Genomic DNA, 18,219 nt, shown 5'->3' with positions numbered 1-18,219 from the left:
TCGGTCACTGCCGAGTACGAGATGAAATATAAACACAAATAATACACATAAAAACTTAGATGAGCTTGCCTGGGTTGCCCCCACACATCGGTTGAAATCATGTGTCAAAATTGGCTCTATGATATATACAAAACATTTACACTTTCTAAATGCATCATAATTAAACCTAAGTTGTTGTCTATCATGACATACAGAAATAGTCACTGCATAAGAATTCTGACGGTACCTTTAATTACACTGGCTTACTCATCTTTAATTGATTGTTTTTAGCGGTACAATAATGGGCGGTATCCAGTTTTTTTTTATTATATCGGTAGGCGGACGAGCAAATGGACAACCTGATGGTAAATAGTCACCACCGCCCTTAGGCAATAGTGCTGTAAGAAATATTAACCATTCCTTACTTAGGCAATATGTCATCAACCTTGGGAACTATGTTATGTCCAACACCGGCTCGATCACCCTTCAAAACCGGACACAACAATACTGGGTACTATTTGGCGGTAGAATATTTGATAGTAGTACCCATCCAAATGGGCAAGCACAAATCTCTATCACCAAGTAAAAACCAATAATTTACATTGCACTCACAACTCTGTGAATAATTTGAATATTATTGTTTATTTGGGATAACATAACTACATTTATATACGTATTAAATCCGCTTGCAGTATTTGCATAATGTATTAACATTCGACAAATGGATATTTGCATTATTAGATCAGTAAACACATCACTTAGCGACCGAAGCCAATTTATACAAACAATTACATAATTATATTTACTACAAATCCTTTAAATGTTGTTTGAGTAGGTAAATATTTGACAGACGGTAAGTAGAAGAAATGGTTTCTTGAGGTGAAAAGGTAGCAATTATCTTGAAAAGGATATGCAATATGTTTCTGATATGTCCTGAAGAAGACGACGTCGGGGCCTCCCCAGTAGAGCTCCTCCAAAACGTCTAAATGCGTATGTTAAAATTGAAGGTAACGGCCTCTTATATTCGAGGCGAAGCCAGTCATCACTTACTTGATGGTAGGGCTTTGTGTAAGTCCGTCTGGGTAGGTACCACCCACTCATTAGATATTCTACCGCCAAACAGCATTACTCTGTATTGCTGTGTTCCGGTTTAAAGGGTGAATGAGCCAGTGTAACTACAGGCACAAGGGACATAACATCTTAGTTCCCGAGGTTGGTAGCGCATTGGCGATGTAAGGAATGGTTAATATTTTTTACTGCGCCGTAGTCTATAGGCGGTGGTGACCACTTACCATCAGGTGGCCCATATGTTCGACCGCCAATATAATCTAGTTTCCTTAGATATTGTGTGCCTTTGATCATTCCCTTACAATAACGTATAAGTATATTTGAGGCAATAGACAAATTGAAAAGAAGATGGACTGATGAACGGGATTTCACGAAGAAGAAAAAGTAACTAAGGATATGACTCAGAAAAAGACAACTAGGCAAAGATTATCTTAAAAAATATCTTAATCATAAAGATAACAGGAAGATGTTAATTGTCCATTTGATTGCTTTTGTAGGTAAACATACTGATTATAGGACAATTTTCTCAAATACAATCATTGTGGTACAAAAATAGTTACATCCTATGTAATTAGATGCAGTTTAGCTTTATCGAGCGTCATAATAGAACTTAATGGTATACATAATTTTCAAGATACAATATATGTATATAAAATGAAACCAATTAAATGTTCTAAAATGTAAAACGGATATCCCGAAAGTAGAAGATGTTAGCAATAACGATATTCTCCTAACCTATTTTGGCTATGATGGACATTCTCAAGAGAGACTCGCCTGATGTCATATAGATGAAAAGATATAATCACGCAAACAAAAGTGCTCTCTATTTTACCTAACTCTCATAAGCCGATGAAACCGCAGACGTGAGAATTACTTGTCAGAAAATAATCATAGACTTTGTAGTTGTTAGACACTGAGTTTGAATTTAAGACCTAGATCCGCCAACCAACAAACTAGTCTACTACGAGGGGCAACAGCCTGACCGCTTCGAGTTCGGGAGCACCTCGCCGATCTTGGATCATCGGTGAATCGCCCTAAAAATATCTTCTAAAAATCGCTTGTTGAACTTAAGGCGGGTTTGGATAGAAGTTCAGGTTTTATTTTACCTCTCACGATATCTGTGGGAGGTGCGTTGAAGTCTGCTGAAATAATCTCTACGTACCCACAGAGTTTAATTTTCGGAAAAATATCACGAGAAACCCACTTCGATTACACAATGCGGATTAGTAAATTTGTAGATTAGTATTGGTATATTTTGGATGGCAGATAAATAAACTGCGTCTATCTACCTACCACGAACATTACCAAGGTTGGAATAAATATGTTCATTGTCACTGTGCTGCGAACCGTGAAACCTAAACTGTTATCATCCTTGTACTTACGAAATCATTGAAACTGTCAGATGGTGCTTTTCTCAAAACATTTCGTGAATAAACCTTTTTAACTTGGCATTGTTAAAGTAAATATGTTTTTATTATGCGTTCAATTATTTCAGGATTTTTTCTGTGCTATGAAAATATAATTTGAGTGTACAATTTCTAAATGTATTAAGTGTAAATCGGGATAAGATCGTATCTCGTAAATCTTTCTTGTCTATATTTCATGTTGACAAAATAAATTATTGTATTGAATTATAAGTAGTAACTATTTTAATATAAAATTCATAAAACGTACGCACATTTATCTATATATAGTTTTATATAGCTTAAATATTATTTTATTTTTAGCCTTTATCTTTGATGAAAATCTATCAATTCAGATAGATTTTCATCAAAGATCAAATAATCTTTTAAAAAATAATATTTTTTTTACCATGAGCTTTAAATGTAACTCTACCATTATATAAACGTAAGTCGATATAAAATGTTCATTTTAAATCTACTTTTACGATCTCCTAGGTGATTGAACCTATAGAACCTAGGCAGCAAATAAGGTTCTTAAACGAGTATTTACGGTAGACTGTGCGTTATGTGGGTCACATTGCGAATCGCGCTGTCAAAGCTAGAGTCGTATCTATCGATAGGATTATGTATCGATAGTAGTGCTGATAACATTATCTCGGGAAAGTAAAACTATACGCTCAAATATACTTTAGCCAAAAAAAAATAATTTTTCTGAAGGAGCGACTCGTATGCTGTGACGGCAGACGGAATGACGATCTCTTATGCCGTTTTGCCCTCTGTGTGTTGTTCTCTACTTCATTGTAGGCGCGCTTGTTTTGGCCTTTACAGTGTCACCGGGCGTAGGGGTGACTCTTATTTGAAGTTTGAGCGCTCCGGGCTCGTGATGTAATCAATCAGGATAATTCCTGGCGGTGTCTCCTATGAGATCACACCTCGGCTCAGGACGTTGTCGGTTGGGTAAGGAGCGCTTCTGCTCGTAGCACTGTTTATTCGACGGTACGACAGGTTTCGTGACGTCACTAATCGAGGACCAATCGGGGATCGGGTGTGAATGGCACGTATACACTTCGTTTAGGTATGGGTGTCGCACGACAGCCACTATTTACACGTTGATGCTTGTTATATAATATATACTAAGCGTATTGTTACAAAAGTAAAGTTGACGTAAGTAAAGGACCGAGCATGTGAGCTTAAAATATTTTTGTTATAATGTAAATTAAATTAGTATCGATAAACGTATGCTTTTGAAAATAACGACACGAGGAGGGGGGTCTCGGTTGCTTAGTTTTATCAATTGTAATATAATAATGGTCTAAATAAATAATAAACAAATTAATCTTTTGATAGTATTGTATAAACACGCATCGTACGCCCGATTGAATTCAAACTTTACACAGTTGTTTTTGGGTTAACATTTCTGACGTAATGAGATTAATGTGCAAAAGCGAACTCGTGTATAGCGTCGAATGATATATATTTTTTAACTTAACCTTGCAATATATTTACTAAAATAATTTAGGCAGGTATTTGCTCGACCTACCTATAGTATAAAAAAAATGATCTGTGTATTTGATTGTCGGAAAAGTATAACTAATAATCAGTAACTACCCGAGTTCTTCTGTTTAGGATTAACATCCCGAATCGATGGTAGAATCAAAAGTGTTTGAATAAAGAATAATTAGATTTTGAATTCGTTGAAAGCCTTAGCTCATATATAGGTAATCATAATATCAGTATATTACAGCGTTCATTGGTTCAGAGTAATCGAGATCAACTGTGAAGCAACTTGTGACTAGACGTTATCAATGCAAATGAGATGAATCATATTATTAACAATTGAGAAATAAATTACCTTATAATAGAATGATGGGATTAACGTAATGATTCATCTTAACCATAAATCAAAATGATTTCGAGTTAATAAAGCTTCGATAATTTTAATCTATACCTAACTACCTATAGATAAAAGGAACATATGACCATGAACTGGTTTGATGAGCAGCTCTAATTTTCGTTTTTCTTTATTCCTCATAATGTATCTTTTTTGTTATCTTGTTTATTTTGTATCTATCGACCTAGTAAATAAACCAGCGTGGCATGTATTTTTTATAATTTAACATAATGTTTATATGCGAGAGCATCTAAATGGTTATTTGTTATATATATTTGTCATTTAATATTTTTTAATGTCACTGTTTGCTTTCTTAATAAAATAAAATAAAAATAGTTATTATAGTTATATCGTGCAATGTTTATGACAATATTTTGTTTTAAATCTTGCGACACGACTCACGCTGGATAGCTTGATGATGATATGTTTGATATCTTTTCAGACATGCGCAGAACACGCAAAAGTTTTGATAATAAAATTAATAGTACCTATGTTATTTTTTAAATATTTTATACTGTTTTTTTTTTTTAAATATATTTGTCATCACTATGAATATCTGCTTTATGTTTATAATTAGTAATTAACTGTACTCTAACCTCTTATCAGCCAAAGTAAGTAGAGTTCATACGACCCCCCCTCAATTTACTTAGGTAATTTAATAATCATGGGTACATATATTTTTAAACCGATTCAAGTTAAAAACTATGAATGAATTTAATGCACTTTATTTAATTATTCAATAGAAATAAATAGTGATAACGTAATCACCGATCACGCAATCATCAATAATAACCATAGTAAAAAGCCTACGAGCTCTTTGATGTTTACCAAAGACGTTCCGAATAGTCCGCGACTGTTCGGGAAAGCCATTCATAGTCGGCGACTATTTGGCAAAGAGTACCAACTAACTGGTTTCATTTTTATTGCATATATTTCTTGATAAAATGTATATAGGAGGAATTACATTAAGTACATTTTTAATAAATTATCTTTTATTACTGGTTAAACTTGACTGAACATGAATCATTAATTGGACAAAAAGAATCAGGACATGATTAAATCTCTTATCTTTTTAACTTATATAATATTTAATTTTTTTACACAATAACACCGTTCTGACCTGCAACCAAAGCAATAATTAACCGTGACTGTACAACCGACTAATCGTTTAGTCGGCTAGTCGGTCAAAGTTACAATCGGCACATCTCTAATGTTTACTTAACACTTGAATGGCCACATAGAACATAAGCTGACTGTTATAGATAGATATTGCTATATTATCGCTTTAAGACAATAAAGTTAGACAAATAACAATAAAATCAATTAAACTATATTTTTTTCATATAAAAATTGCATTCACATTCCACTTGAAGAGGATGCAAGTACGTAGGAGTACATCATGTACTGTGATAAATAAATTCAATACACCGTTTCATTGGTGTAATAAAAGGATAAATTAACATTGATTTAAATGTATTGATTTTATACCGTTTAAACGAATATAGTTGTTTGTCTGTGTATAAGAAAAAAATACTTAAATTACTTGTATGATACATTTATGAGGAACATAAGTATATAAAAAATGCATCCCTTTATTTGCCGAGATTTATTATGAGCCGAGATGGCTCAGTGGTTAGAACGCGTGCATCTTAACCGATGATTTCGGGTTCAAACCCAGGCAGGCATCACTGAATTTACATGTGCTTAATTTGTTTATAATTCATCTCGTGCTCGGCGGAGAAGGAAAACATCGTGAGGAAACCTACATGTGTCTAATTTCAACGAAATTCTGCCACATGTGTATTCCACCAACCCGCATTGGAGCAGCGTGGTGGAATATGTTCCATACCTTTTCCTCAACGGGAGAGGAGGCCTTAGCCTAGCAGTGGGAAATTTACAGGCTGATTATGTATCCCTTTATTTAAACTATAAGTACATTTAAATAATAAAAAAAACATTTACTTAAGAAAGTATTGTTTTTATAGTCTCGCTATAATGCAATTTTCTTGCTGTTATAGTTAGAAAATGTAATAATGGGGGTAACACAAGACCGGCCGTTGTTGAGATCCTTGAGGCCTTTGCCCAGCAGTGGACGTGTTCCCTTTGAGATCATGATGATATAAAACATACACGTTTTTTTTATAAAGGCTAGTTAGCGACCCCGGCTTCGCTCGCGTTTTAGGCATTGATAGTCAGGTAGCCCTATGTCTTTTCGTGGAGTTCAAGCTTTCTTCGTACCAAGTCACTGGACCTTATTTTATGAAATTTGTCTTTAAACTCGGTTCCGTGGTTTTGTCGGGAAAGAGCAACAGACAGACAGATAGACAGAAAAACAGAGTTAGTTTATAATATTAGTTAAGATTCAAAATAAATCGTTTCTACCGCAAATTGTCACACCGTATTACTTTTTTCCAAGATTAATAATGAGCTTGTGTGCGTTTACGTTAAATAAGAGATAAAAACCTTGTAAATATGGTCGATTGAATATTTACTATCATTATAATAAAATTAAAACCGCAACACAGCAACACCGTATTACTTTCTTCCGATATACACAGTGTGCCTGTGTATGTGTGCATCTATGTTTGCGTATGTGTGCGTTAACAGAGAGATAATAACAGTGTCCTCCAGAAGGCAAATGATTGCTATAATAGCTGCGATAGTCCTTTACAGTGGCAAACGAGCGGTGCAATTGGCGTTATACACACACACACATTAAAATTTCTATTATAAATTAAAAAAAAGGAGAAATCTATTAAAGGTGGTTTCACACAGGCGAATCCGTGAAAATCAGTTGTTAAGTATAAAATTATTCAACGTTACAGAACACAATGCTTCGGTGTCACAAAACAATGCAATAGCATGTTACTGCGCCTTGATTTCTCGCCTTGTACGCGTTGTGACGTGTTCACATACACACAGCCCAGTATAAATTATGTTTAAGATGAACTAGGTTTTATTTTTATGATTCTAGATGATTCGATTTTTAGAATTTAATTTGGTTGCTTTTACCGAAATGTTTGTGTCCTTGGAAAGCAAGTGAAGCCGTTAAGTTGACTGATTTTTTTTAGTAGTTTCGGGTTTGCGGTTCTATTGGCTTTTGAGTGTTAGGACTATTTCCAAACACTGCACCTCTATAGGTGCACCTGTTTGAGACTAGACATAGACAGTTGAGCAGAATATATGTTTCCTCTCGACATACCATGTAAATCCAGTACCTCAAAATCTGCAGCTTTCTATAGATCTTACTGTAGATTTATCTTTTATATGAATCTAAAAAACAGCATTGTAAATCTGTTTAATTGAAAAGAGCAATTATGCGAGTTTCTTGACGTTTCTTCTCGCTGGAAGCTGCTTTCCGAAGCGGTGGTAGTATTTAAATATCGACGATTGAAAAACGCTTCATTGTGAAGTTTACTTGAATAAAATTGATTTGATGTGATTTGATTTGATATATTATCTGTGTATTTATGTATCTGTCATCTTGAGTGACAGACATCGCGAAAGCGCGGGAAAAGAATATATATAAAAATTGGCGCGCGGTGAAGACCGTGCCTGCACAGCGAGTTGATATTTAAATATAATATATATTTAATCTAATTGGTAAATCGACTAACATGTGAACATTACACGTACCTTAGTATCTCACGCGTGTAATATTGAAAACCGACTGAAGTTGATACGCGTATCTTAGTGTTTTGATGCGTGTATCTATTAAATTACATAATATTTATTACATTTTTTACATTACATTAACAGCCTGCAAATTTCCCACTGCTGGTCTAAGGCCTCCTCTCCCTTTGAGGAGAAGGTTTGGAGCAAATTCCACCACGCTGCTCCAATGCGTATTTATAGTTATGCTATATCACTCTCTGATATTTATGGATTGTGTTCAGCGATGAGTTTTGAATTTTTTTTTAATTTTGGGGTAGGCGACAGCGTAATAGTCGTGACGGCACACGGCTCTCTTGAATCGTCATGGCTCATGACATAATTGCATATATATAAATATATATCGTTGCTATATATAATTGCATAATAATAAATAATATATTTATTTTATTAAAGTAACGCCATATTATTAATTCTTTCGCCGTATAGAAATGAATGTCTCAAGACAGCCACTTTTTTTTTCTAATAGTCTATTGAATCGAAGTTCGATTTGTAAGATTATTTGCGATATAATATAATAAGGATTCAATAAAAAACGTATAAAGGCAGTTTCTTAATAAATAAAAACAAACGCAATGTAGAAACAGCGTTACATGCACACAGGCACTTCGTGATCAATTCATTCACCTCGTTAAAACGCAGATGGTGCGATCGCTCACTTTCAAAGATATTTCTGATACTTCTTTTAATTACATTGTTATATTCAATTTTATAGAACCGGTTTTATCTGGTTATAAATAATGATATTATTTATTAGCAAAAAGAGTTTTATTTTCACTGAATTAAAAAAAAAATCATTAAAACTTACTTACTTAAAACTAATTTTTAAAATAATATTTTTGGAAAAATATGATTGGATTTAGGCTTTGGTTTCAACGCGGGACTGATTAAATTGAACAATAATTGTAAATATTTACTTCATTGTAAATCTGGCTTATTTGAAATTAGCATCTATGCGAGATTCTTGCAGTTTTTTCTCGCTGGAGGCCTCTCTCCGAAAAGACGGTAGAGTTGAAATATTGACGGTACAAAAATACTTTATCGTTTTATTAACTTTAATATACATTTGATTTGATTTGAAGTTGATTTTAATATAATTTTTAGCCTTGAATCGCGAAGAGTAAATGTTTTTTTTTTACATATACATAGTGTGTATATAAAATAAAAGTCATATTATTTACTTTAATAAAATTATTGACAACTGTTGTATAAGAAGCCAGAAGTAAAGCATTTTAACTTGTTTCAGACTGCAAAGTTAAAATGTACATTCTTCCTGTGACAAGTACTTCGTGCCTATTTTTTTTTTATAATATATATAAGCATCGAGTAAATATGCCACCTGATGGGAAGTGTAAATAGAAACCATTCCTTATATCACCAATGCGCCACCAACTTTGGGAACTATGGTGTATGATGACCCTTGTGCCTTTAGTTACACTGGCTCACTCACCCTATAGACTGGAACACAACAGTTCTCAGTATTGTTGTTTGATGGTAGAATATGTAATCAGTGGATGCAGCCCGTCTGTTTGCACAAAGCCCTACATCAAGTAAGGTCAAGGCTTGGAAGATTCTTATGCATTTTTTTTGTATATGCAATTAAGTACATTTTTGTTATGATTTACAATAAATGATTGTTTTTCTATCAGTCAGTTCAAGGATAAGTTTTCAAGACAGACTTGTTTGAACTGTTATCGACGCTTTTTCAAAACCTGATTCCGATGTAAATGAGCGCTTTCTTACAGCAATCTTGATATATGAATTATACTCAACTAATTAATAATATTATTAATCACAAGAAAATATATTGCTCATCTCAATAATTAAAACAACTCGCCAGAAGGTTCATTGACCTACTCAGATAGTGTAGAAAAACCAGGTATAACATTTGACCCACATATATTACGCGAATCATTCGCTTATCTCTCTTGTGGTTTCCGTGTGTTATATACACACGGAAACCACAAACACATATCGTCAATGTGTGTGTTATATGTAGCGGCGACAGACATTCCGCAGTCTGTCAAGAATTTATAGTTACATGTGTGCTCAGTTGCGAAGTTGTGAGAAAAATATTTGTTTATACGTTTTGACATATAAAAAGGGGGAGATTTGTTTTGTCATTGAAACCTCTTAAGTTTTGACGTCAACTTATAAGACAGTTGCACACATGAGCACTGCATACTTTATAATGTGTTTTAAATTTGGAACGTCTGCTATATCCAATCCAGTGATCAGTCCCGAACTCGATGAGCAAACCGAACTCGTTTGGCAGTAAATAAGAGAGTCATCAAATCAGTAGTTTTAAATCTGAGATTTCGACTTCAAATCCTGAAAAATCTAAATATTTAATTCTCTACATTAATTATTAGTACATATTTATGTATTATAAAAAGGTAGGTTAGGGTTTGTTTGTATGTAGGGGCTAATCTCCAGTAAAACTCAATTCTAAAAATGTTCTCATTAGTCGTATACATTATATTTAAAGCATATAATTATTAATAAACTGTACCCGTGCGAAGACGAGGCCGGTCGCTAGTTTAATATGGTAGATCTAGTAATCGGCTGAGACGGGGAATTATCAACTATTAACCTCTCATTGCCTTAACAATATAAATAAATAATTATAAGCTATCTAAAATAACAAATGATACAGTTATGAATATAGAAAAATGTGCTTTTTTTTTAAATTTAATTCGTAGGCGGAAAATGGGCCGTCTAATGTTAAGTAACCTTGGGAACTAATATGTTATGTCCGTTGTGCCTGTAGTTACACTGGCTGATTCACCCTTCAAACCGAAACACAACAATATCAAGTATGTGATGCGCTTCGTGCAAGCCCTTCTGGGTAGGTTAGGTTAGGTTATATTCTACTTCTAAGCCGCAATACTTTGTACAGTGTAACTACAGCCACAAGGACATATTAACTAAGGTCTCAAGGTCGGTGGCGCATTGAAGATGTAAGGAATGATTAAAATATCTTACGGCGCCAATTTCCAAGGGGGATATTGACTTATCATCAGTCCATTGGCCCATTCGCCTACGTATTTCATAAAACAAATATCATAGTATTCATCGCATTAGTCATTAATTACATTCTTAATACGTTGTCAATGCGATCAAGGTTGTTACTGTTGAACCCACTAGTGTGGCCGAAGGTTTATTTGTTTTTGTGTCATGGTCATTTATACTTCGCTTCATCGCAGGCGTGCTTCACACATTATAGGTAACCGTATATTTAATTTAATTTTGCATTAATTTTATTCTAAATTCAAAACTGATAAAGGTACACGAGCAAAATTAACATTCTTTAAGGAGGTTTTATAAAGCAGTCTTCATATATAAGATTTGTCCTATAATACGATTTAACAAGTCTGTTACACATGGATTTTAGGTAAATGCGATAAAAATGACCATTAGCTGAATTATATACCCGCAGCTGAGTGACAAAGTAAAGTTACAGGTTTTTTTTTTTACATTGGTAGGCGGAGGGGTTACAGGGCCACTAACCTTGGAATCTATATTATGTCCCTTGTGCCTGTAACACTGGCGGTAGAATATTTGAAGAGTGACGGATCAGACGGGCTTGCGCGAAGCCCTACCACTAAGTACAAACGTTTCGAGCTGTCGTTTCTCGTGCTGTCGAGTCAGTTGTGAGAAATAGGAAAACTATAATTTCTAAAAAAAACATTAACCAAACCCTTAATAAGATAATTTTCGTAGGTGTAATATTTACAAGTACACACGTCAATGTGTGCTGTATTTCAACATCATATGACCTTCCTTGATACTTTGAAACGTTTGCAAATCAGCTGATATTTTATTTTGAATAGGTTTAAGTCTTTTAAGCCATGTCAAGTCTTTGTTATTCTAAATATATTTATACACTTAGTATTTTCCCATCAGGGTCAAGTTAACGTTGTTATTATAGACAATCACCAAAACTAGTTCCCTGCTTTTGCACGGAATCATCTTGAATGTCCCCCTTCTTGACGACTGTTTCTATCGACAATCGACTTTAACATCACTATTCATTTAATCAGGCATAGTTCAATGAACTTTGCTAATTTATAAATTTAAATGTTTAGATATATAAAACATTAATAAATGAAGTATATTCATTAATACAAGAATATAGATAAGTAGATTCGGGCGGAGAGGGTTAGTTGATAGGTTACATCCTAATCTGAAAAGGGCTTAAGAGTTTGCTAGAGTAAATATATCAATATATGTTTTGATCTTACTGCAAGAATTTAATTGCAGAACATCACTAACTGCGATACAATTACATATTCATTCAACTCAATGCGTCATGCAATGTCACACTATTTTAAAAATACTCAGTTATTTTTTAAAATAGTAAACAGTCGTATTTGTGATATAACAGCAATTAGTTATTTTGCAATTAGGTCTTGTAGTAAGCTGACGTATGAACAACGTTTTTGCGGAAGACCTGATGGAGAGTCTTAAATCTTGGCCCGCTTCTAGGGATTTTACGGACAAAAGACAGAGGATATTTAACATCGGACAAAATGGCTCTAAGTATTTACCTTTACATTTAATTTTATAATTTTAAAACATTTGAATTCCCTTATCACTATTATTAGTATATTAGAATTAAAAAAAAAAAAACTTTAATTATGAATACTGGCTGAATAATATGCGATACGTGTTTTTCCAATTAATAAAACTAATGTACATTTATACATTTTCAAAATTCAGAAATTTGAATGAGAATTTCTGTACGATCACGTAAATATTATATTAAATGATCAAACATACAAAAGGACAACACTTAGTATTAAAGGATCAAAATTCGTTGGGTTTACCTTAAAAATACGTCTGTCATCACGAATGACAGTAACAAATAGTTCTGTCATTTGATAAAAATTATTTGACAAAAAAATTGTATTGCATCGGAAATAGACTTTAAAATCCTATTGTACACTATGAGGACTATGCATTGTTAAATATCTATTGTCTCGTTGCTTTCAGATGGTTATTTTTGTATGGGGTTCGATAACCGGCACTGTTCCATGAATGAATGGAAAGGACATAACAAAGCATAGAATAAAAATTGTTTTTGCTCTAAACCGATACGGATAGCGTTACTATTGGGTAAATTCGAATCGATTCGAAATTTAAATGATTAAATCACTCACTTTATACTTTATTGTACACCGCACAGAGAAAATAAATAATTACAACATGGATTCAGCCTTAATAAAAGATGCGTACAATTTTGGCGACCTTATCAAAACAAACGGTGTAGGTTAGGATAGCTCATAGAATATGAGGTGGGAGGTGCAAATCTAAATTTCAGATGATGATGATGAGAAATGATTGTAGATTTTTGTTTTTAAATACTACAAGTAAGGTATTTATTGCAATTTAAAAAAAGTATGTATTAATGCTTCGGAAAATTGTTCATATAAAAATAATTAATTTTTAATAAGCGTCGTTTATACACAAATGTGATATTACGTTATTTAAAAAAAAAATTAAATCACACATATTTCAATAATATATTTTATAAACATAGTTTAAATATTAGTGATACGGAGTTGTCTTCCATATATTAAGTTTAATATTCATAAAATGTTGTAACATAAATTTATCTTTTGTTTTAAATATTATTTTTTTTTATTAATTTTTTTTTTAAGTCCCAATGGTCCAAGGTTGGATTGGATACCTCCTTCCTTCTCCTCTTCAATTGCATTTTTCAAGTTTAATATGTTTACAAAAGCTGTGAGTAAAATAAATAATATTTTGAACTGCTTACGAATATTTAAATTTAACGTGCGTTTGTTAAATTAAAAAAATGAAAACTTTTGTCTCTTATCGACAGAAGCTTCTGTAGTTATGAATTTTCAACTTTACTAGATATCTGGTTTATATATATATATAAATATATATATAAACACCTCTCATTTAGTGAGCTTATAAAAACTAACACATGGACGAACAGTTAAAAGTTGCGTAACTGTTAACGAGCTTCTAGGCTAAATTTAACACCGGTTCGAATTTTAAAAGTTAAAATTTACTTAGCAGTGTACGATTTTCACCGCTAATTTCCTAAAAATTAAATATTATAACGATGTAAACAGTGAAACGTGTATATGGAATGTTCTACATTATTATATTAAATTGTTTTACAAATAAGTAAAAAGGTTCTGTTAATTTTATAGCAAAGTGCACGATACCGTTGACGTGTGTGCAATCTCATTAATGCGCATGCTCTGTACTTTCGTTGCGGTCAATTGTAACTTTTTTTATTAAATAAGTACACACTAATCGCAATGATACCGCGACCCTAACGAATGAAAAAAAAACTTTAAAATAAAAAAAAATTGTACTCACATATAAAATTGTTCGAGAATATCACGTCCTAATTCACACACACACAGGAATGTTTATGCTTAACCTCAAAAAGAAACATGTGTTTTAAGTACACTTAGGCTATGGAAAGAGTTCTGAAATAATATTATTTGTAAAATTGATTCGAATTTTAAAAACGTATTTAAATATCACAGTCAGCCGGCCAGCATGCTAGCGTGTGGCACCGACCGATGGTTACGGCTTACTCATTGGTTAGAGCGAGTAGCGACCGAAACGACGCTCTGTTGGTCGAACTCTACCAAGAAACGTCATCGCGCCACGCGCTTACGCCGTTTAAATCGACAAGTCAATAGTATCGCTTAATTCGAATTCATTACCGTTTTGTTTCGTAATTATCTTTTAACAGCACTAAGTTTTGAAGCAATGGATATTATAACAACAACGTTTTCAATCGTTTGACTCAATCAAACTTTATAAATATTCTCTTAATGAAGTGCAACCACATGCATTCAAGTCAGTCTCTACCTGGTGATTATTTTGAACTTACAGATGGTCATATTGCAATAACGATTTTATTTATTAAACTTATCAATTTATTATTTAATCGTCTTGTTATGGAATATGTATTATTTCTACATGAATACATATATTTTCTACATTTGATAAAGTTTGTTAAAGTACTCGTATATAATGAGCCGGGATACATTCAATTAATACTATTAGTATTATGTTCACCATACGAAATATGTATAAATGTATCGTGCGCTTGGTATCTTTTCGGATATCTCGTACGCTAAATGCGCGCTTCCTTTATCATGTAAAAAACATTTAAAAACATTCCAAGGCATATTGCTTGACAATAGGAGAAAAAATACGCGTTAGAATCTATTAATAAAGTAATAAATAAATCTATATTAGATATAAGTTTCATAATTAGTTACGAGAATATTACATAATTTTGAATATCAAAATCATTATATTTCTTGGGATAATAGAAAAAATATCGATGATTTACCGAAATCAAGCGTTTCAAAATTAATCATTTGGTACATATTTTTTAAAACAGATCGCAGATGACCTAACCATTACAAGCCATTCATCAAACAATGCGTGATGGATGTGCGTCCAGTTTCCAGATGTACAGCATACAGTTAATGGGGTGTCATTTTATAGATATATCGTCAAACTAACATTGTCAATGCGCTGTGAACCGTGAAATTAATATTTCCCATGTGACTATTGTGCAAATAATCCACTGGTGATAGGGCTTTGTGCAAAGTAAAACATATATGTCAAATATTGTAGTGGTTTTATGATGTACGTTATACTTAATGTTAAATTGTTATTGAAATTCGGTACGAAATGTATGATATATTTGAATGATTTTGTAGACATTTATTTCATAATATTATTACAAATATAGAACGTTAATTTTCATCAAAATTTATCATAAATTTGAAACCAAATTGCAAATGACAAATTTCAGTAAAACGATTAGAATATAACTAACTATAATTATTATCAATCAATTAAATATTTTTCCTATTTCGTTCCAGTCGTCACCGATAATCTTTTATTTCATACGCCCATTTTCTATGGTTTTCTTTCTGGGGGAGGGGGAGGTTGTGAGTTCAAATTGCAGAATCATAGGAAATGCTATGCCAGTAAGTATATCCCCGCCAACCCTTTGATTAGAATGCCGGGGAAACACAGTTAGTCGATGTGGGTGCCATAGTTTGCAGGTATATACGTGACGGAACAGAATCGAAACAGCGAGAGATGGAAAATGACCTAGCATCCAAATGGTATGGATTTGTTTCTATGACGTAATGTGGAATAGGAAAACGGCAGTATATACATACAAAAATATGAAGCACATTACCACCAATCACTACCGGAACGGGGTGGAATAAGTCGAAAGCATCCTCCTCATTGTAGAAAAGTAGGACCTTTACAGGCTGTTAAAACTTTCAAAAAAGATAGTTGTAAAAATAAAGATAACGATTATTAGTTCTCTAGTTGTAAGGGTCTGTGTAAGTTTGTGCTCCCTGCCAAGGTAAGTGGCACAAACTCATCGATTCAACCTCCAAACATGAATACTTTGTTAGCTTACAGGAATATCCAGTCTAGACATATCAGTTACCATAGTTATCGTGGCAATAAGAGATATGGTATTCCGTCAAATATTCAGTAACAGCCCGAAGTCAAGAAATTGGAAGTATGCAATCCCTTAAAAGTTGAAGTGAGAAGCATATACCGACATTTTCTCTTGGTAGGGCATTGTGCAGGACAGTCTAGGTAGGTTACACCCACTCATCAGATATACCATCGTTAAACATGAATACTTATTATTCTGTTTTGGTTTTAGGGTGTATCAACCAGTGTAACTAGAAGTGTACGGGAATCTTGCTGCCCCCGGTTGTTGGCATGTTAGTGACATGATGAATAATTAATATTATTTAAGGTACCCATGCCCATGGGCAGTGGTAACTACTTGATAACCATCAGGTAGACCATTTCCACCTACATTACACAATGAAAGAACACTGAAATCTTTATCGTATTGGATTGATTTCTCATCAGACTATGGAACAGAGGGAATATGGGAGAAAGAGATTTCACGCACTTTTGAGCAGTAATATATCCAGTGTTAATACACGGCTATTGACAATAGTCAATGTTGAGAATAGCCGCTGGGGCAATAGCTGTTAAGACCTACCATGGCAGATGTTTGCCGCTATTATAACGATTCACTTGGATATCTCGTAATTTTAAATGTATCAGATCACGCTGTAATATCGTGCGAGACCGTGACCCGGTATACAAAATGTATGAAGTGAGCGTATATTGCCTTATAAGTTTGACCCGTATAGTTATCTTGAATTTAATTTTTTTTATCTGAATTCCATACATATATATGCATAATAATATTTGCTGGTGTTTATTGCTACACTTTTATGTATTTATTCAACACAAAATTTGAGTGATATTTGGACATTAAATATATTTACAGAGATATCAACTATGTAAATTTTTTATTTAAGATCTTGGTCACATAAATCTATCTTTCATAAATTGAGTTGAAAAAAAAAACACCGTTTTTTTAAGGTATTTTTCTAATTGTTGTTAAACTAAACGTAATTTTATGTGTTTTCTGTGACTTGACGTTAGTGTTTATTGTCATTGTGTTGGAAAGAAAGAAATGTCAAAATAACAATACTTTGTGAAACGTACCGTAATATTTTGTGCCATATTTTCTAACAAAATTAAGCGATATAATATAATCAAATCGCTATTAGCCGTAGCCGTAGATTTCAAGAACGATATCAATTATATTTATGACTTCCGAATGAAAAGACTTTATCAATGTTTTTTAGCATTAAAGTAATAAAACTGTCGCATGATTAAACAATTTAGTTAACAATAATTTGTAATAATTAATTTGGGGAAAAAACATGAATTTACGTAAAGTTCATGTTTTAAAAACTAAAGGTTTAAAAATTTATGAGGCTGATATACAGATCAATTGAATGTGATCCTAATTGGTGATTCTAAAGTATCACTAAAAGTCTATTTAGTTTTTAATATTTAACATATATTACCCACTGCTGGTCATATATACGATTTCTCTATTTTTAAGGCAAACGTTACGAACGTTGGAGCTTATGGTCTACCTCGAGTTCGTATATCAATGCTGTTGCATTTAAATATTATTTATTTGCTATTATCGCTTATTATTGCTATTAAATAATATATTTGGGAAAATATTTTCCAACACTCGATAACAAGAACCGATAGCTGTTGCTATTATTTTTTTTGATTATAAAATACTCTATAAGCGCCTAATATATTATGTATGCAATACGA

General features: G+C 33.0%; 1 protein-coding gene across 1 annotated transcript in view; it reads right to left on the bottom strand.

The window, feature by feature from the left end:
• LOC113398538 (organic cation transporter protein-like) overlaps positions 1 to 14,619 on the bottom strand; it is a 32,209-nt gene extending 17,590 nt beyond the window's left edge. The window contains exon 1 of the mRNA XM_026637317.2: positions 14,374 to 14,619. The gene's annotated coding sequence lies outside the window, so the exon portion shown is untranslated. The remainder of the gene's footprint in view (positions 1 to 14,373) is intronic.
• Positions 14,620 to 18,219: the final 3,600 nt, after the last annotated feature.

This window comes from Vanessa tameamea, chromosome 14 (assembly GCF_037043105.1).
Source record: "Vanessa tameamea isolate UH-Manoa-2023 chromosome 14, ilVanTame1 primary haplotype, whole genome shotgun sequence".
NCBI lineage: Eukaryota > Metazoa > Arthropoda > Insecta > Lepidoptera > Nymphalidae > Vanessa > Vanessa tameamea.
This window is presented reverse-complemented; position numbering and strand designations above follow the sequence as displayed.